Source organism: Pleurodeles waltl, chromosome 3_1 (assembly GCF_031143425.1).
Source record: "Pleurodeles waltl isolate 20211129_DDA chromosome 3_1, aPleWal1.hap1.20221129, whole genome shotgun sequence".
In the NCBI taxonomy this organism is placed as follows: domain Eukaryota; kingdom Metazoa; phylum Chordata; class Amphibia; order Caudata; family Salamandridae; genus Pleurodeles; species Pleurodeles waltl.
The window spans coordinates 1,902,543,269-1,902,565,220 of record NC_090440.1 but is presented as its reverse complement, the minus strand read 5'-3'; the positions used below and the strand labels follow the sequence as shown (position 1 = coordinate 1,902,565,220).

The following is a 21,952-nucleotide window of genomic DNA, read 5'->3' as shown; positions in this document are numbered from 1 at the left end:
AGATTAACAGTAACATTTGCCGGCAGTAGACATTTATACAAGTTTCTCTCATGTAGTTATTTCCCAGCTGGGATGGGGATCACATCATTTCGAATCAACTTGCTGACGGAGGGGTCGGGCCAGGTGTCCGGTTAAGTGGGTGTTGTCCCTCTGTTTCCCAGTGTCAGGGGGTGTCTGACCAAGTTCCCTATTCAATTCCCCCTGTGTAGTGTGTTTTTTCGTCGATGGGCATCAGCCTATATTATTCCACTACCTGTTCTATTGGGTGTGTGTTCCCATGTTACGCAGTCGGAGTAGTATTTCCTCCCAGCAGGTGGACAACGGAAATTGTCTCAACCCCAGGACTTCCTCCCGCGCCAGCGCCGTGCCCTCAGCTCCCGCCCACACTTCGAGAGAATGCCTCCAGGCTTGTATCGGTGGAGGATCTGGTGATTTCCACCTGCGGGTCACCAATCGTTTTGCTACAATGAGTCCTAAGTCCGCGAAGCGTATCTCCGCTCTGTGCGGTTTGCTTCTGGGGAATAATCATAGGATACATGTTTCCCACATGTAGGGTATTCGTTATGTTATGCAATCAGACAGGTTGTCAGTTACCGCCCTCCAGTAGGGGCTTAAGTCAGGGCAGGACCATAGCATATGTAGTAAGTCTGCTCCTGTCTCGCGGCATCAGGGCAAGCCGCGTCTCTGCAAGCGAAGTATCTGCTCACGCAGGCCGGCGTGAGGTAGGCTCTGTGTACTATGTAATATTGGATTAATCGAAATCGGGAATTGCGAGGTACGTTAAGGTGACCCGAAAGGGCAGATCTCCATTGTCCTGTCGTAATCGAATCGCCGGTAACTGTTTCCCATGCTGCGCATAATGTTTCGTTTTCGTGGGCTGTCTGGGATCTCAGGGCACCCGCCAGCCAGGTAATCAGGTGATGCCCCGGCCCATCACCTGCAGATACTGAATCAACAAGTGAGTGGGGGGAGCCACTGAGACGGCTCCCCACCCAGATCTCATTGCCCTCACCAAGGAGCAGTGTAGTAGGAATTGACCAGGCGGCAATCCCATCTCCTGAAGCCTGGTGAAAGGGAGCAGTTTGGTTTCTTTGTAGAGATCTCCCAGTGTGTACAGTTCTATTTCATGCCATGTACGCAGTTTGGATTCTGACATGACTCTGGTGCCTCTTGGTGTGCCCAATAAAGCCAGGGCCGGTGCGAAGGGATATTATCGAGTTTGTGAGGCAGAGTGATCGGCGGAAACACCTGTGGGCTACCCTGAGAAAGAGTTGTTGCGGGGGTCGCGTTTGCATGAGTGGGTGGAATAAATGTTGTATCTGTCGGAGAGACCAGGGTCCACTCTCTGATGCCGTGTCCACGAGTTGGGCGTCTGCCAGCCATCTGGATATCCATTGGAGCTGAGCCGCTAAATAGTACTGTTCAAGGTTAGGGACTGCCAGTCCACCTTTGTCTGGCGGTAGGCACAGTTTTTTTAGAGCAACTCTACAACGGCTGCTATTCCAGATGAATTCACTCAACCCTGTCCCCAGCGTTCTGAAGAAGCCAGGAGAAATATAGTGCGGGAGGTTAGAGAAAAAGTACAGGAGTCGGGCAGAACTACCATTTTCAGGAGCGCTATCCTGCCTGCTACTGACAGCGGCAGTGTCCTCCAGAACATCATTTGGGACTTGACCGAGGACACAGCTCTCACAAGGTTACCATCAAATAAATCTTCCTCACGATGGTAGATTCGGATGCCCAGGTATCTGAATGTGTGAGGCTGCCATGGAACAGGGTTCCCGGCAAGGGTAAGCCCCGGGTCCGAGAGTCCCGGGTCGAAGGGAAAGAGGCAAGATTTAGACAAATTGACCTTCAAGCCAGTTATTAGCGCAAATCGTTGTAAAAGTAAGCCGGCTTCTGGGGAGATTTGCGTGATGTCTCGAAAGTATAGGAGAAGGTCGTCAGCGTATAGTGACACTATGTGGAGACCGTCTCCTAATGGGATACCCCAGTCACTCCCTTCTTTACGCAGGGCCACCGCTAAGGGTTCCATGGCAAGTGAGAACAGCAACGGTGAGAGAGGGCAGCCCCGTCTCCTACCTCTACATACCCGGATCAGTTCCGATATCTCGGATCCCAGCTTCACCCTGACCAGTGGTCTGGTGTATAGTAACTTAATTAGGCGAGTAAAATATGGTCCTATACCAAACTGCCTTAGCACTCTGAACAAATAGGGCCACTCTAAGGAGTCAAAGGCCTTTTCCAGGTCTAACACAAGACAGCCCGCTCGCGGCCAATCACACTTCGCATATTGCATGACACGAAACAGCCTTCTGATATTGTGGGAGGTATCTCTAGCTGGAACTAACCCGTTTTGGTCCAGGTATATCAGGTCCGGCACTGTCGGTGCAAGACGGGTCGCTAGAAGTTTGGCCAGAATTTTATAATCAGTGTTCAGCATTGCCAATGGGCTGTATGAGCCCATGTCTACCGGGTCCTTCCCGGGTTTGGGAAGGGAGACCAGTAGCGCTTCCCTTTGGGTAGCCGATAAATGGCCCTCCTGTTCAGCTGTCTCGTATACATGGAGCAGTTTGGGTGCCAACTGTACCGCGAAGGCTTTATAAAAGTCGACTGGGAGCCCGTCTGGGCCTGGTGTTTTACCGGATGCAAGCTCGCGGATACAGGATCTAATCTCTTCTAGATCGAGGGGCGCTTCGAGTGCCCCAGACTGTTCGTCCTCTAACTGTGAGAGCTCTATTACGGCAAGAAATTCTGCGCCGGAGTCGCCTCCAGGAGTTGCCCTCGAAGCATTGAGTGTTTCGTAGTGCCTCGTGAACTCGGTTTGTATCTCTCGGGTGTGTATATCAGTTCCCCTGCCTGTGAGAGGATTTCCACTATCGGTCTCCTCTCACAGTCTCGTCGGATCAACCAAGCTAGGAGCTTGCCTGCCTTGTCGGCCGACGCATGGGTTCTCGCGGAGTGTGCGGTGTAGTTTATGCATCGCAGGCGCTCTAGTAGTGACAGATGTTCGGCGCGTATTATTGACAGTCTTGAGTTGTCTGGTTGGTTAATTATGGCTTCCCTCTCAGGCTGTAACAGGTCCTGCTCCACTCTGGTCAGGTCACGCTCGACCAAGCAGCGCAGATTACATTGAGCTCCCAGACAGTGCCCTCGTATGAAAACCTTGAATGCATCCCATTCTATCAAACCTGATGAGGCAGAGCCGTCGTTTTGTTCAAAGAATTCTGGGATTACATCTCTTAATGACGCTCGAAAGGCAGCGTCTTCCAGTAGTTCCGGTCTCAGCTTCCATGTGGGGCTAGCCGGGTGTGGGGATCCACAGCCTAGGCATACAATCAGGGGGTTGTGGTCCGAGTGTGTGCACCCCAGGTACTCCGAGTTCGTCACCACCGGGGCGAGACTCGTGGTGCAAAGTACTCTATCTAGTCGCACATGTAGGGAGTGCGGAGCAGAATAAAAGGAGTAGATCCTGTCTGTCCTATGCCGTTGCCTCCACACATCTACTAGTTGCCATTGTTGGGTCCAGTTTACTAAACCCTTTGAGGCTGCTACCACTGGTGATGTAGGTAGCGGGGGAAAGGAGCGGTCTAACTCCACGTCCAATACACTATTGTAGTCGCCCCCTAGCAGCCACAGAAGGCCACTCCAACCCACCAGTCAGTGGGCGTTTTGGTCTGTGTTTGGGGCGTATATGGAGCCCAGTACTACCGTGTGCCCTGTGAGTCTTCCCATAACTAGCACGAATCTACCCTGTGGATCCACAACCTGCTCTTCCGCTGCAAATGGGGTACCAGCTCTAATGCACCTTTAGCATATGCTGAGTGTCCTGTTGCGTATAATTGTCCTCTCCAGCGCTGGCGCAGTCTGGGAATCTCGGGGCTCGCTATGTGTGTTTCCTGTAAGAGTGCTATGTGAATCGAGTGACGCTTAAGGTAGGACTAAATAGCATATCGCCGCTTGGGGGTGTTCCAAGTAAGTGCTGTGTACGTGGCCATATTATAAGCATTGGGTTTTCTTTCGTTTCTCCCTGACCAGTCCTTCCGTTCAGCATCTCATCATTATTTTTCCATCCCCCACTGATGGCTAGAGATTCAGTAAGTGTCGGCCGGCAAAAACAAAACTTAACTAATACCATTGGAACAGTTAAACAACAGTTCACCGCCCAAACACAACAACAAAACCAATATCGTATTATCACACATCCATACATTGTATGTCTCCACTGGTAGGAGCTTGGGGGTAGGCTGAATTCACAGAAGGAGATACTTCAGTTATGGGCCTTTTTATACGGTTATGGCAAATAAAATAAAAGAAATAGAGGGGAATATAGGGGAAGCTCCACATCCCCCAGTTATAGAGAGGTGCATCCTCCGGGAGGGGGCATTAGGTCACCCGGAGTATACATGATTGCTTGTAAGTTGGTGCTTATGCTTAATGGGTAGGTCCTTTGCAGTCTTGTCTCTCAAGTCACATCAATGCAGACCTCACTGGCCTGGAAGTTCCTGCTACGTGTGTAGGCTCAAGACATTGTTCAAGGTTCCCTTAAGAAAGTTCGTCTGCGGTGGCTGGCGTCACAGAGGGTCCCCCAGCGCGGTCCGATTCCAGTAGCTGTTCCGGCGTGAGGGGGGGGGGTCACTGGTCGGTTGAGAGAGTTCTGTGTCTGATCCCGAGGGTGGGGGCGACGCACTTATCACTGCAGCAGTGTGGATCACTTCCCTTCTCTCCTGAATCAGCTGTTCCAGGTCTGGAGTGCATTTCAATGGCCCAGTGTGGGTCGTGTTTTTCTTTCGGTCTCATCTGGTACGGTTGCGCCTGAGTCGAGGCATCAGACCTGTTCGATCTGGTGCGCCACCAGAGGACAGTCCAGATGATTCAAGCCATTCCCACGCTGTCTCCGAAGTGTGTTTTATCCTCTGTCACAACTCGTAGTCTGGTGGGGAATAGCAAGGAGTAGGTGAGGCCTAGGGATCGCAGTTTACATTTTAGAGGCAGATAGGAGGCTCTATCTCTTTCTACCGCTAAGGTATAGTCGGGGAACAGCAAGATCTGCGCGTTATCCACCTGGGGGGTGGGCCGGCCCTTACCACTCGCAGTATAATGTCTCTGTTTCATAATGGAGTAGCCGAATAATGAATGGGCGCAGAGCGCTGCCTGGTGGTCGCATTCAGGACGGAATATGGTGTGCACGCTCCACAGAGAAGAAGGGGGTAAGTTCGCCTTCTGGTACTAACCCTCGCAGCCATCTCTCCGAGTAGGCCACCGGGTCTCGATCTTCGGTGCCTTCTGGTAGATTCACTACCCGGATATTGTTTCTTCTGGACCGTCCCTCTGCGTCTTCGACTCAGCGCTCCAGTTCCGTTACCCTGGCCTGTATGTCTTCCATACCAGTTTTCAATTGAGTGGTCACGGGGTCAGTTCGTTTACTGTGGTTTCAATATCTTTGGTTTTCTCCGTGAGTTTGCGGTGGTCTGCGTGCAGGTCAAGGTCGCTCGCCACCTTATATATTTGGGCTTCCAACGACGTGTGGGCGTGTTCCAGCGAGTCTCCAATGCGTTCTACCGCTGCAAGTACTGCGTCTAGTTTTTGGCTGTCTTGAGTTAGCGAGTCCTGGGATTTCCCAGTTCCAGCGCCAGAGCGTAAGCCCCCTGTTCCGGCCATGTTTCAGTTCTTAAGAGGATTTCTGTTCAGTCTCGGGTCGCCACCTGCTGTTTTGTCGGGTGTCACGCTTGCGCCACGTTCCAGTCTAGCCTTAGCTGGAGTAGTAGGGGGGTGGGTGGGTCGCTCACCGCCAGGTCTGTACAGCTCGAGTTCAGGCCGTTTATCCAGTGGTCACCGTCAGTTCCGTGCTGTAGTTCTCCCGTTGCAGCCAGTCCAGCAGAGGGTCGTAGCTTGTGTTGCTTCCACTGTAGCGCTCCGTGCACCTCTGGCTTCTAATTTGCACTGTGGTCTTTTAGTATAGTCTTTGTTTGCCAGATGCCCAAGGCGATTAGTGGGAGGCCGGGCCCGCTTGTCAGGAGGTTGACAGCAAACCCCCGTGACAGCACGAGCAGCCCAGTTAGATAGTTCTCTTCGCTCTGTCCCCGGACACCTGATTGTTCACCTTGGGGGTGCTTTACAGTGTTATGTATTTCCAACAAAGTAAATATGCTCAGTGTCGATGTGAATGAGGGTCAAGTGGTTCCTGTGGGCTCATTGAGGGCCTCGGGTGTTTTTCCACTCAGCCACACCCTCTTCTCCTTTCAATTTGGAGCTCCGGGTATCAGGGGGGAGATCCACTCCTCTCCCAAGCTGAAGCCAGGAGCGGGGGAAAGTGACCCGTCCCCTCCGGCTCCCAGAGGGGACAGGGGCACCACTCAAGCCCCCCACCCCGTCCCAGCGCGCAGATTCGCTAAATCTGCGCGCTCACCTTCTTGCTCGCTGTCAGGGGCTGCAGCCTCCTCACCCCAGGCAAGGTCAACCGGCTGCCAGGAGGAGGGAACCAGATGGACTCCAGGTCAGATGTTCAGCCAGGGTCACTTCGGTTTCTTTCTCTTTTTTGACCGCTCTACCTCGCGGCCAGGTCCTCTAATGTGGCCGCTGCGCTGTATCACCGTCAACTTCTTTTGGGCTGTCCTGCCCCGCTGTCTGGTTTTCAGCGTGATCTGTGGCTAGGGGGAGAGCCCAGAGGGCTTTAAGTCAAGGGAGCACGGCCCAGATCGCCCCGGTCGTCCCTTTGGTTTCGCCCGCTTCGTCCTGCGGCCCAGTCCTCGAGTGCAGGCCCAGCAGGGGTCTGATTTCTGTTGTCAGCGTTCCTCTGGAATAGCCTGCGTAGCCATTGCAGGCCGCCTCTCGCCCCCGGGCAGCCTTGTCTCGCAGCCCAGGTCCCGAATGCGGCCTGCATGGCCGCAACGCTATTTTTGCTTCCGCACTGGCAGCCCCTCACTCCCCGGCCACCGCCTCCTGGGCTCTGTCTGCCGGCGCGCCCCGCGAGGTCACAACACAATTCTGCTGTCGCAGGGCATTAGGGATCCATTCCTGGCTCATAAGTGGGGGGAGGGCCCGGGGGGGGGTTTCATGTCGGGGAACGGCCAAGGCCGCCTCAAACTCCTCTACAATCACGGCCGCCTCGTCCTACGGCCCGGCCCCAAGGCGCAGTCCGCGTGGCCGCGGCAGCTCCGCTCTTGCAGGCCGCTTCTCACCCTCGGGCTGCTACACCTAGCGGCTCAGGCCTCGGGCGCGGTTCACGTTGTTTCGACGTTGCTTTATTCCTCCCGCGGGCGGTCCTCTGCTCTCCGGCCTCCTCGTCCTCGAACGTTGTCTTCCGGCGCGTCCCGCGGGGTCACGGCAAAACTCAGCAGCCGGGGGTGTCAGCGATCCGCTCCAAGCTCACATGGGTCTCCGAGCCCTCAGATCCCGATTCAAGCTACAGGGGAGCAGCGCGCCCCCCACTCCCCTCTGATTAAGTCGAATTAGCTGGATGCGGCGCGGAGCTCTAAAAGCTTGCGTCCGCCATGCTTAGTGGCTTGGCCACACCCCATCTTTGCCACTAGCTTCATGCTTTCTAATCAGGAAGTCAAAGCCCAGAACATGTATTAGGCAGGCTAATGGTGCTTCAGAGAGACTGAACTCACATTTAATGCCATGCACTTGTTGCCAATGCTCCAGTTAATACACAACCTTTCCAGGGTAATGCAGGACATGTCTGGGCATTCATCACTAACGAGGAAGGAGGTGCCAATGTTCATAGTTGAGAAGTGAATGAAGATTATCTCACATGAGTTTGTTTAAATATTTCACCAGGCTGAAACTCAATCAAGAGTTTTCTGGGCCCACTGACCACAAAAGAGGCACCATGAATGCTTATGCATGATTCTGGTTTATATACCAAGGCATTTATAGATACGTTCGACCAGATGTATGCCCATTCATGTACAAGTTAGATGAAGTTGCAAGCAGGGTAGCAACTGCAGAAGTGAGGTCAGCAAATCAAGGCTACACCACTAACAATCATTCTTGCCGAGTGGCTCCAAGTGGTAATGATCCAGCTTAACCGAGTGCCCTGCAAGGCTGTTGTATTGTCACATCAGCAAGCATCATATACAGAATTCAGCAACACAACCCAATAGCTAACAAAGCAACTTGTTTTCACAGGCACAAACATGAATACCCTTGTGTAGCCCAAAGAAGCTCCACTTGTGTACAAAAGACTATAAAAGGACTACCATTCTATCAGCCTTTTGCAAGCTTTGCAAAAAAACATGGAACAGTTCACTACTAGAGATGAGGAAACCCCTTTCTTACCTTTTTCAAGACCTGACTTAAAAACCACTGACTCCTCAAGTACCTAAGAACATCTGGAATATGGTGCCTCAATCCTTTCATTATTAATATTACAACACCTCATATCTTGTACACTTGCAAACTGGTAGATCACTTTCAAACAAATTTGCAACTCTAAAGGTCTCAAACAGTGCAAAACAGCCATTAAGCAGGTGCTACTAGACCCTTCAAGAGGACGTATCTGTGCCTAGTCCTCCAAACAGTCAGGGCTTTTTCAGACACCACTCCTCTGCATCAAGACTCCCACCCCGCTCCTTCTCCTGTCGCTCTCTCTCTAGCTCCTTGTTTCTTCCTCTCTGTCAGATTTGTTGTGACTTTTGTCACTGTGGGCTTTCCTTTTCTTCTCTTTGTCTCTCTAAATCTTTGTCACTGTCTCTGATCATTACAGCCATCTCTTTTTGCAACTCTCAATTCAGACAGTTTTCTTTTACAATCTCACACATTTCTGCGTATTGCTGCTACCTGTGCTCGCTCTTTCGACGCTCACTCGTCTCTACACCTAGAAAACAACCACACACATCCTCGTCACAAGCAAGCTGGACTACTGGAACGCCCTCTACTCCAGGATCAACACGCAACTTACTAGAAGGCTGCAGAATATTCAGAACTAGGCGGCCAGAATTACTCTCAACCTCCAACACCGCATTCACATCACACCACACCTCAAGGAGTTCCATTGGCTCCCCATACATAAGCAAGCACAATTCAAACTCCTCACCGACACTTTCAGGGCTCTACATAACTCGCCTGGCACACCTCAACTAGGACATCTGCTTCCACAAAAACTCCAGACACCTCTGCTCATCCGGACTCCTAATTGCACACATCCTACGCAAACAGAAATCGAGACCCGGTCGTACCTTTCCCTATACCACTCCTAAAGCGTACAAAGACCTGCTACTACACATAAGAGCCTTCTCCTCACTGCTTAAATTCCACAAGAAGCTGAATACTTGGCTATTTGAGCAGTCCCCAGGCCCTAGGTTTGGCCAGACCCACGCCTGCTCAGCGCCAGGGTACCCTTCTAGATGATGGTGTGCTCTACAAATCTACAGAACATAAAAATAGTACAAATATGTGAAATACATAAATGTATATATGAATGTTACAAATATATCAAAGAATGTGGCTCGTTTGTAATGTCTCAATAAGTAAAATGCTCTAACAAACGTATTAACTATAACATAATTTCACAGAAACTGCATCTGCACATGTGACAAAGTCCAAATTATGGTTGATATATGAATATAAACAATACGCGAAGGGATATGGCTCATTTTTCACCTTACAAAGTCCCTAACATCCTTTGAGGTAAAATCTGTGCTGCAGAAAAAAATACATAAAATACTAAAATAAAACGTGATACGTTCAGCTAGTCCTGGCTATTTGTCAACTGCATATTGCATGCAGGGAATCATCTGAGCCGACACCTACAATGACAAAAATCACAACTCCGCATTCTAGAATGCAACAATTGAGTTGGTTGAAAAAGTCGGACTGTTTGATTAAGTCCCACATGACACAGAGCCTCTTGGCAACTATGATTACGTGTGAATTCTAATAGGTATCAGTTAGCTAAAATCCAGTCTCAAGTTTGAACTAGTCATATGAGAAATAATAAAAACTAATCAGGGTCATGAAAACTTGTAAACGTATTATGCTAGCCAATAGACAGAGAATTCCCATATGAATCCAATTATGTTTATACCGTGAACTAGTATTAGGAGCAGACATAGGATGCGATACACCTGTCAACCAACCAGCCCTGAGCACTGTACATACCATAAAAGGGAATCGCCTGTCCTCTAGTTCCAAGTACAGTCCATAAATGCAACCTGATGCCCGTTATTGATAATTTGCCTGTATTTTCAGCTACTTCCGGGTCGCATGACAGCCAATACCGTGGCTCAACATAACCTGGCAGCCATCTAGTCACAGTTATTTGTAAGGTGACCTAGGATTGGATTATTGAAGGCAACTCAGCCAATCCTAGTGCGCGACACAGAATTACGAAATGTTTATTGGCTGTGTAGTCCGCACGTGCCTTTGTGGGATGTAAACACTCTCTTAGTCTTCAGAGGACGAGCAGTAAGCACGAACTGGTCGATAACAGTCCGTTTTGCTCTGAGTTACTGTATATGCTGCCCCTCACAAATTTGAAGGGGAGGTGGGTGGTCCGGTGGAACGGGCGGCAGCAGCTTGGCAATACAGAGCAGGGCTGACCTCCGGTGATGAGAGTGAGCGATGGTTGGACCACATCAGCAGTCGAAGTGCATTAAAAGTAGTATGGGAACTGTGATGGTGCAATGGGGGCGGGGGCAGTGAGCGAGGTGGCGCGGTTAAAGGTGTGGACAAAAAAAAGCATTCTATTACGTGTTTTTGGTCTTTTACCTTCAGGTAGCTACATATAAATTAAGGTTAAGCTTAAATTAAAAATACATTTAAAAAGTTAAGATAATCAGCACTTATGGATTCTTCCCTCTATCCCTCTATTCAGTCCAACTAACAAACTCACATATCCTCAGCTCAAATTATCTCATACTAATACTGTACTCATATTTCTACTAATCATCACTAATTATTTTGGGTTCCGGAGTCGCATGCTACTCGCCGAAAAGCGCTTTGATGCCTCATCAGGGGTAGTAAGCGCTATATAATTATAATTACAATAATACATTATTAAACCTCTTTTAGTTAATCTACTGCAGAGGTCTGTGTGTAACCGAAGAGCCACAGAATTAAATCTTGGTGCAGTGGAGAATAGTGACTTGTGTATTCTTAGTGCTGCGAGGTCCCAGCCTGTGACAGAAATCACTGTGAATATGTAAGTCATTACTTTAAACTTGCATTGTACACAGTATAAGATAGACTGCTACAAAATGCGCAAAAAAGGTTTGAGATAAAATTATGCTTCCAAAATATAGATTTTAGTAATACACAGACAGTACATAATGCACATATTTTTTATATAACTGTCCCTTAAAAGCACTGACTTCACAGCTCTGCTGATAACTCATTTGCACTACCACTCAAAATAAATAAATCTTTGTCATCACAAAGCTACAAGTGTTTCCATCAGTTAAAGCCACTACCGGCTCCCAAGCAACATTTACATTGCAGATTAACCAGTTTCCCACATTTGCATTTCTTTCAGGAAAGCAGGCACCCTGGCAAAAAGGCCTGTTAATTGCTTAGCTGTCTACTCACCTTCAGTTTCAAAGTCAGGAACCTCCCTAAATGACACTCTAGCTGAAGCATTTACACTATCATTATTAACCATCCCTGAATGGTTGTCTTTTCACAAAAAATACAGGAATGTTTTTTCATAAATTGAAAAAGTATGAGCATGTGTGCCCCTCTGAATCCTCCCTCCTTCTACCTCTGGACCCTAGACACCAGGTGGTTGCAGCTGTCAGTCCAATGACAGACTGGTATTATTTACTACAACAATCCCACAGCCTGTAGCAGAATGGGTAGTTGCATTGCTACCTATTTTCATGGGGCTTGGGTGGGTCAATGACCGACGTGAGTGGCTTGTTTAGAACTTCGTGAAAGAGAATACAAACTCAACATTTAGAGTTTAAAGAATATACATAAATAAATTAGAGTAAAAAGTCCTAACACTTTCAAATGGAATCTCACACCTGGTCATCTTCAGCAGTTCATTATAAGGGTCTGCCACCTTGCAGTGGAAGTAGGCATACTGTGTACAAGGCACCTGGTCAGTTTCTGTTAACATTTGTGTACTGAATTAACACGTCATGTAATTAAACACAATTATTTATTGTAATTGTATTTGCATTTACATAGTTGCTCTAGGCTACTGATCGACCTCCATTTCATACAAGTCAGATGAAGAGCTCAAGGGTTGGAAGTTACTGACTGGTAACCTATATTATCCTTAGTCCGTAGTCCTCGTCACAGTCACATACATAAATGGTAATCCCCCTCATTCCCAGGTCCAAAAAGCAGGAGGGAGGCGTGGACATAATCTCACTACATTTGTGTGGTATAAGATATAGCCAGCCTCACAACCCTTCCTGAACTATCAAGCCTCTGAGGCCCGTAGCTCAAGGGAGGGGGGCTGGCCATAATGACTGTGTTGAGAACTACAGACTAAGGGTAATGAAGATTACTGGTAAGTAACCAGGCAGTATAACTAGTTCCTAACGTCCTTGTCCCAGTCATTTACTTATGAGGAATACCAAAGGTGTAGTGGCCGAAGAACCACAAGTCACTATTACTGCTATAAACTAAATTTTTAATAATAAATCTTTCTCTAATAATACTGATTCCAATACTTTTTGACCAAAACTATCTTCCCTCCAATCCCACTCCCTGAAGTTTGTAATGTTTCAGGAAGGTATGGTGGGTTGCCCAAGTTCCTGCTCGACAGATCTCTGATAATAAAACCCATTTAAAGACCTCTTGTGGAGTAGTCATAGATTTCCAATGGTGGAGTAACATTGAAGATCATACGCTATTGAAATAATGTTTCTAATCCACCAGCTTATAGTAATGCTAGAAGCCTGACATCCCTGGTTGACAGTTCCATAGGTAACAAACAGTTTATCTGTGTTTCTGAAGAGGTTGGTACTATCCAAGTACATCAGTACCACCCTCTTCACGTCGAGAGAGTGAATAAGGGTTTCATCATGATAAAAGGGATTACGAAAAAAGAAGAACTATTTCCTGCTCCCTGTGACACAAAGAGGGTAGCTTTGTCAGAAAACCTGTGTCAGTTCTCAAAATTAATCCATCTTCTAGAACCTCAAACATAGATGTTTAAACAGTAAGACATAAAATTTACCAATCCTTCTGGCTGATTAAACTGCCACCAGAAATACCACCTTTAATGTATGCCACTTAAGCTCTACCATAGATGAGCGAGTCTCCCGCAACTGTCTGAGGTCTGAAGAAAGGTCTCCAAACTGAGTGTTGGAAAACGAACTGGTGATGGCCAAACAAAATCAGGTGTAAAACAGTCCAAGTTGGGTTTTCTTCCAAGGACGTTTTGGATGGCTGACACTATAACAGTCAATAAGTGTTCACATGGTTCACCTTTGAGTGTTCAGAAATAGGAAGGCCTAAATGCTGGTGTGCTGTGGAAGAGGCAATGTGTGGGATCTTGGTCCAGAGTTTTCCAGCTAAAAGAACATCATCAGAACCAGTCCTTTTCTGCTGTGAAGCATGTCCCAGTAGTCTCGTAGGGCCTGAAGCAACTCTTCAAATACGTGTTATTTAGTAGTTTTTGCAACCAACATGGCTTTTTTTAAGGAGGCCTGAAAATACACCACAAGATTATGATTTTTCTATAATGAAAAGCCATGTTCTCTACAAGTTTTGTAGAGTCATTTCCATTGATAAGTGAACCATTATTTTAATTTACAGTAGGTAGTATGCCATTTTTTTTAAAAAAAAGCTTGTTAAAAGCATGAATTGCGGCTTAGATGTTATGAACAGCCATGGCTTCCAGAAGATGGAGGAACCTGTCAGTTAGGACAGGAAAATGATAGGTTGTGGCGATGCATCATAAATGTATGACAACATCTTCCCATATGTTTTGTGGCAATCTTGACAAATTAAGTTCAGAAGAACTGTTTTTTCCTGTGTTCTGACGGACATGGCATTTGCAAGCATATTTTCCACCCATCAGTTCATCATCAAATGGATTCATAAGAACCATTCAGTGACAAAAATGCTTCTGGTTTTCATGAGCAAGCTTGATGACCTGCGTTATGAAAGCATAAGGGCTGATCAGACCATTGCCCTTACAGCTAGTCCTCTCTTGTGGCATGTAAGCTCAATCTGGTCATTGCGAGTGGTGTGCCATTCCTTGAGGTTACAGTGTCTGTGTTTTTTGTGCCTTTTCAAGGTCACAACACCTTTGGGACTTGAAGTTCATTTGCAAAAGTGAGGCAAATGTGCTCGGTGCTCAGAAAACGTAACATAAATATGAATAAATCATCACAAAAGTGCATCACATTTAATTGTTGAGTATACGGCTGACAATGTAGTAAATATTGTGCACTACTGATGGAGTCCATTAATAAGTCAATGGCGTTTTGATTCCTTAACAATATAAGATCATCATGAGCACTCGAGGCAGAATGAGTTGGGAGTGTGCTAGAAGAAGGAGGAAAGGAAAACAGAAGTCAGAGATAAAGTATGATTGCACGCCATGATATACTTACATATAGTTTCAAGGTAAGGACTGAGGAGATTTATGATATTTTTGTAATTAAACTTTTATTACATCATCACTTCCTGTGTCATTGCAAATGTGTGTGTGTCATTTGGTTTGTTCCCATTAACCGTTTCACATAATCGCTGTCCTAGACCTGCTACTACACATAAGTACTGTCCTAGAGTCAATGTTCCCAAGTCTGTTCTTGTGTGTCACTGTTGGTATGCCAATGTGACTATTCCATTCTTAATGTATCCATGTCAATTTCCTTGGTGTTCTTCAGGTAGGAAAGAGTGGGGGGTACATTCTACACATTCATCTTTCCCATCACAAAGGCACTCATTATGAGTGACCTAGAGAGGTAGCCCCACTCCTCTGTCAGCCATTTTACATTAGAATCATTTGGTCTGCAGACTCCAAACCGGATAGTGCCAGACCCGAAGAGACCCAGCCTGGATTTGCAAGAGTTGCCGCCAGAGCTGCAGGCAGCTGCTGCACTTATCCTCCTGGTTGCTCTGTACAGGATGGTTGAGGGGCATAGCAAATGCTCTCCACTTGCCTGCTCTGCTCTCACCATAACACCCATGGGCCTGAAATAAATCATCCATATTTGCTATCTACTCAAAGCAGGTGGTAAATCCCACAGCTTTTACGATTACTTTCAGCATCTCTTTGGCAAATAAAATTCTGAGCCCATTTGGACAAGTATTTGGCTGGTCCAAAAAAAGTACTAGGGACTTCTGTTAGAAATGTGGTTTCTAGTTGGTAGTGGTTTGCACCCTGTCGAAGTAGGGATGCTCACTCTAGTCAGGGTAAGGGAGTCACACAGCTAAGATAACCCTTTTCACCCCCTTGGTAGCTTGGCCCAAGCAGTCAGGCTTATTTCAAAGACAATGTGTAAAGTATTTGTATCCACACAGAGTAACCCATGAAAACACCACAAAAGCATTCCACACCAGTTTAGAAAAATAGTCAGTATTAATCTGAGTAAAACAATTCCAAAACAACAAAAATCCAACATACACAAGCAAAGATACAATTTTTTAAAGATTAAATCTCAGTAAAGGGCTTAGAAATACAATAGCTCCAGCTGGGGCTATCACGACGTCTTGATGGAGTCGTTCCCAACAGTCCGACGCCACTTGCGAGGGAATGCGGGCCAGTCACGGAGTCGCACGGACCCCAGGTACAATACCTTTGGAAAACGAGGAAACAAAGATGTTGTTCCTTACTGCTACTGGGGAGGTGAGGTGTCCTTTCCTTACTGCCAGACAGGGGAGGTGAGGCATTGGTTCCTTACGGTTGCAGGGCAGCTGATGCGGTGTCGGTGGTGAGGCATCAGTTCCTTGCGATCTGGCGGGGTTGATGAATCCAGTAGGTCAAGATGTGAGGCGTCGACATTGGGGTGTTGTGATGACACTACAATGCCACAGGTGCTGCATCAGACTTGGGTGTCACGGATGTCAGTGACACAGCACTTGGAACTCACGCTGTGGTGGGACTTTGAAGGCGCTGCATCAGCGTCGGGCCTACAGCGTCAGTCGCGATCTTTGCACTCAGCAGGGACTGTGGCTCTGGTGCAGGAAGCGGCACGGAGGTGTACATCGGAGCCAGTTCTGAAGCCACTCTGGAGTCGATGTTCTTGGTTTCTTCTGGTTTACACCAGAACTCACTCCCAAGGGCCCAGGAACTGGATTTGTGCACCACTTGGCAAGTCAGGATCCTCAGCAAGAGAGCACTGCTGTTGGCAGATGAAGTCTTTGATGTCCCTGAGACTTCTAACAGGAGGCAAGCTCAGTCCAAACCCTTGGAGAACCTTTGGAGGCAGGATGCAGAAAGCAAAGTCCAGTCCTTTCACTCCCAGGACACAAACAGCAGGCCTGCACAGCAAAACAACAGGCAGAGTGGCAGTTCCTCCTACAGCATCTAGCTCTTCTTCCTGGCAGAATGTCCTCAGTCCAGAAGGATTCTAACTTTGTGAGGGTCAGAGGTCCAGTACTTATACCCATATTGGTCTTTGAAGTAGGCAAACTTCAAAGAGAAGTCTTTGTAGTGCACAAACCCTGCCTTTCCCTGCTCTGGCCCCAGACACACTCCATGGGGTTGGAAACTGCTTTATGTAAGGATAGGCACAGCCCTATTCAGGTGCAAGTGTCAGCTTCTCCCACCACTCTAGCCGAGGAAGATCCATTAGGATATGCAGGGCACTCCTCAGCTCCCTTTGTAGGACGGTCTAGTGTGAATTCACAAGCAGCCCAACTGTCATCCTGACCCAGACGTGTATTCCACAGACAGGCAGAGGTGCAGAACGGTTAAGCATGAAAATACCCCTTTCAAAAAGAGGCATTTTCAAAATTACAGTTCATAACACAATTTCACCAAAAGATGTATTTTTAAACTGTGAGTTCAGACCCCAAACTCCAGATCTCTATCTGCTCCCAATGGGAAATTGCACTTATTTCAAGGCAATCCCCATGTTACCCTATGAGTGAGACAGGCCTTGCAATAGCGAAAAACGAATTTATCAGAATTTCACTATCAGGACATGTAAAACACACCAGTACATGTCCTACCTTTTTAAATACACTGCACCCTGCTCATGGGTCTGCCTTGGGCCTATCTTAGGGGTGACTTACATGTAGTAAAAGGGAAGATTAGGGCCTGGCAAGTAGGTGCACTTGCCAGGCCGAACTGGTTTTTCAAAACTGCACACAAGGTCACTGGAGTAGCAGATCTGAGACATATTTACAGGGCTACTCCTGTGAGTGGCACAACCAGTGCTGCAGGCCCACTAGTAGCATTTGATTTACAGGTCCTGGGCACACATGGTGCACTATATTAGGGACTTACTAGTAAATCAGATATGCCAATCATGGATGAATCGATGACCAATACCATTTAGACAGAGAGCACCTACAGTTTAGCACTGGTCAGCAGTGGTAAAGTGCCCAGAGTACTAAAGCCAGCTTAATGAAATTCAGCATAGGATCAAAAACAGGAGGCCAAAAGACAAAAAGACAGTGGAGACCATGCAGAAAGGGCCATTTCAAACAGCTTCCTATACAATGGCACCTTAAGTAACTTAAATTAAGGACTGGTGCCTTTCTCCAAAATAGTATGCGTCTGCTAATCAAACTCTCAAAAAATTTGTACATCCTAAATTTTAAAGTAAAAACATTTCTTTCCAGCCTCTCCAAAGCCCACAACAAAAACCCACGGTCCCTCAAATTCAATGAACCAGAGTATTTTCATGGAATGCTTCTATTCTTTCCTGGCTTATTGGCAGTTAAAAAAAATCCATTGGAAGGCAGTAGGCAGATACCATAATTGTCACGACAAAATGCTTCCCTTTGAATTTGCAATGCAGAAGCATGTGTGTGAGAATTGAAGTCCTTCTGAAATACAGTTGGTGGTAGTCACTACCCAAGTCCAAAGTGTTGATCAAATCTGCCGTCCTCTCGGTGGACATCATCTTAGCTTGATTTGGGAGGGGTTGACTGTCCCTTCAAATGCTGTTATTGAGGCTTATCAAGTAATTCGAGCTCTAGTATCCACAGGGGCTTACCAGTTAAAACAATTACAGCAATGACAGTGATGATTCTATGCCTATTGTAACCTGGTCATGTCCACCTTTCAAAATCTTACTCAGTGCTCCCCTTCAACATTTGGTTAAATATATGGTGTAGTAGCACAACACTCTCCAACGTCATTCGTGAACATCCTTTGAGTCTGTTTTTTGCTCTTCCAAAGAGTCATCTTTTAATGAGTTCCCTACAATGCATCCCTCGCCAACTGTGACAGACATATGTAGATCCTCATTTCATTGCTGTGTGTTCCAAGGGTGTGTATCTTCTATTTGTAGTTCTTTCTACAGCCAGCCCCTCACACATTTGCTAGCAATTTTATTTTTTCTCTGAAATCCCTTCATGCCACATTACCTCGTGTCATTATACAGATCCCACAATATAGCTTACGCATTCCTCATTTCCAGCTCTAGAATGCTCATCCCCTTTTAACGACTTTTCACCTTCTCTCCTTCCTGCATGTTACACGCCCTCCCCATGTCAAGCTATTTAAACATCTTGCCTATAGAAGGACAACTTCTGATATTAATGCAATTCCCCTCACTCCCAAACCTGTGGCATTTTTTCACGACTATCCTTCCAAAGTGCCCAATGTAAGCTTTTTTTTCAGGTACACTTGTGTGTGTGTTGCGAATGTGAGCTGAGTGTGGCAGCAGTATTGGTGTTCTGGTAAATATAAGCTGTGTCAGCCTGTGAACTTTGGTTAATTGTTCGTTTGTTGTGTATGCAGTGAATGAGCAGGGTTGTCTGGGCCATGCGTGTGGTGGAATTAATAGTTTGTTGTTTATGTAGTGAAGGAGCAGAGGGGGCCTGTGCATGTGTGTGTAGCAGGATTAATTGTTTCTTTGTTGTGTATATAGTGAAGGAGTAGGAGGTGTCTGTGCATGTGGTGGGATTAGTTGTTTGTTTCTTGTGTATGCAGTAAAGGAGGAAGGAGTGTCCGCGCCTATGCATGGTGGGGTTGTTTGTTCGTTTGTTGTGTATGTATTAAAGTAGCAGAGGGTGTCTGTGCATGTGTGTGTACTGGGATTAATTGTTCCTTTGTTTGGTATGTAGTGTAGGACAGGGGCTGTCAGTGCCTGTCTGTGTGGTGAGATTGTTTGTTTGTTGTGTACGAAGTGAACAAGCAGGGGGCATCTATGCCTGTGTGAATGGGATTCACAGTAAGTAAGTGGGAGTGTTGGGTTTGTCAAGCGTGCTAAGGGATTGCCCTAGCACTTTTTGGTTTCGCCTCTATGCGCCCTTGCTCACTGCTTGGGAAATATGTTGTTAATAAAAAAATACTTAAAAGGGGCCTAGAACCAGCCCCTTCCTTATCTGAACTTACCATTGGCTTACTCTAACGTTGCTCTGAGCTACGTGCTTCGGATTGGCCAGCATGTCGTCTGCATGTTACTTCCTGTTTGCTTCTTTGTCTTCTTCTCTGATCTTGCTGTTGCGTTGCCTCTGGACCAAGTACTTCTTCCGGTCACTTCCCATTGGACACTGGCCAGTGTACTTCCTCTGGCTACGACACTGAAGATACTTCTTTTTTCTTTTTGCATGCCGTCTTCTTTCTTCATTGCTTTCCTTATGCATGCCATCTTCTTTCTTCACTGCTGTCTTCTCTGTGTTCTTTCTTCGCTGCTGTCATCTTTTTTCTTTCTCATTGCCGCCTTGTTTTTCTGCATACCGCCTTCTTTTTTGTTTTTGCATGCCATCTTCTTTCTTCACTGTCTTCTTTCTTCTTCGCCATCTGCCATTTTCTGTCTGCTTTCTTCACTGTCTTCTTTATTCATCTTCTTCCTTCTTCGCTGTCTTCTTTCTTCTTTATCGCATGCTGTCGTCTGTCTTCTTCCTTCGCTGCCTTCTTTCTTCTCTCCCGCATAACGTCTTCTGTCTTCTTTCTTCGCTGTTTTCTTTCTTCTTTTCCGCATGCTGTCTTCTGTCTTCTTTCTTTGCTGTCTTCTTTCTTCTTTACCGCATCCTGTCTTCTATCTTCCCTGTCTTCTTTCTTCTCTCGTCTTCGCCGCATCCCCTCATGCCAAAGGGTTTTGCCTTTGTTTAATCTTTTTATCTATCTAGATTACGCATATTACAAACATGTTTTATTGCCATCTGATATTTTTTATTTCATTCCTATAAGAGATATTTCCTTCTTATGAGAGGTGATTGATCTCAAAGCGCTTGGCTGTTAACTATGTGTCAAAAAGGAAAACAAATTGCCACAACTACTATCTTCAGGAGCCAGCTGGCTGAGGGCCCTTTCCCACTGTTTTATAAATTACAAGAGCAGGCCTCATCTGCTTTGATAGCTGGCCAGCTTTACGCCGTGCCAGATTTGCGAGTGTGTGTGTTCCTTTCAGCTAAAATGTTGTTATTGCGAACCGTAAGGATTCCAAGTTGGCAGGCAGATTAATTGCGAAGCAACATGCTTTTCTGCGTCAGAGCCGAAGCATATAAAACAAAACTAGGTATGAATGAATGCATGAATGAGCTAAGGTCTGTTAGGGTCGGACTGGGACTAAAACATGCATGGACACCCAGGAAAAAGTGGCCCACGCTCATACAGCCTCACCAAATCATTTGCTTTTGCCGCCACCTGGCCTCAGCTTTAGGGTAGTCGAGCAGACATCGTTTGACCACCTCACATATCTGACCGTGGTTTCTATATGTGAGCCACAAATACAAACAGATCTTAATGATACACGGGCACTACAGTCTCCTCACCTATCCGACCCTGATGTATGTATGTTGGACACAAATATAAACAGAGCTTAGTGGCACAAGAGCACTTCAGTCACTGGCAAGAACAAAAGGCCTGGCCTTGACAAATCAGTGTCACGGTTAAACAAGTTTTAAATATTTTATTACAAGCAGATGCCGCAAACATAAAAAGAAAAAACAGCATGTCTAAATCTAGCAGACATATGTTTGGCCGACAGGTATTTAGTTGTCATGTACATCCCAGAAAAATATGCTTTTTAGTGGCGCAAAGCAGGGTACTGTTGAATTTGAATTAAAGTAACCTGCACACAATTTAAAAAGCAAAGATGACTGAAATACTTAAAGAACATGATAATGGCAAAGTAATCAATATGCTGACCAGTGCTGGCACTGAAGTGCACTTCTTTTAAGTGTGATGCGCACTTGCGTCCAGGCAAAAAGCTATCACTCATAGTGCGAGCTGACCAATGACAGAAGTGGGCTCCATGCTATATGCTGTAACGTACAGTGTTGGGACGGGAAAGTTCTCCGCATGGTACTGGATGTTCATCCCTGCCCTGGGTACCCTAATTGTACTGATGTCTGGATCTCTGATATTGTTTTTTGTTGTCAGTGATAAACACGGATAATGCGTGTGTGCCATGACATAGGCCTGTCTCATGGATTATGGTTTTGTTTTACTGGAAGGGGTGCCCAAATCGCTACCCTTATGGTGGTGGAAGGCTACTGTTTTCACCAGGAGTTAGGCAGTACGAGTCAGTGGAGGCAGCATACCATCTAGTGATAAGTAGGAGTGAACAGGTCCTTTTGGTTGAAGTCTACCAGACAGAGTATCTGTCTGGTTGCAAAGACATATTGGGTACATGATGAAAGCTTCTCTAGGAATGCACTCTGCCCATTGCTTTCCATTTGCTTTGTGCTTTATATGCATTTGCTTTCTATTTGCTGGATTTATTTGTTTTAAGCTGTCCAGCATGTCTTTATCACTCCCATGGAGCATAGCCTGTTTAAAGCTCTCTGACTGTATTCTTTCTTGAGTGCTTACTTTCTGGGAACTCTTTTTTCTGTTTTTCATGAGACACTCCATACGAGTACCTGTATTTTCAATTGTCCCCCTTGTATGGTAGTTCACAGCAGCAAACATGCTGTTTTT

General features: G+C 46.6%; 1 protein-coding gene across 3 annotated transcripts in view; it reads right to left on the bottom strand.

The window, feature by feature from the left end:
* Positions 1 to 19,517, bottom strand: part of ALS2 (alsin Rho guanine nucleotide exchange factor ALS2) — an 895,474-nt gene extending 875,957 nt beyond the window's left edge. Inside the window, exon 1 of one of the 3 annotated variants that reach the window (XM_069226056.1) lies at positions 19,421 to 19,517. The gene's annotated coding sequence lies outside the window, so the exon portion shown is untranslated. Of the gene's footprint in view, positions 1 to 10,104; positions 10,240 to 19,420 lie in introns of those variants that run through there. The other 2 variants (XM_069226055.1, XM_069226057.1) reach the window with 2 other exon arrangements.
* Positions 19,518 to 21,952: the final 2,435 nt, after the last annotated feature.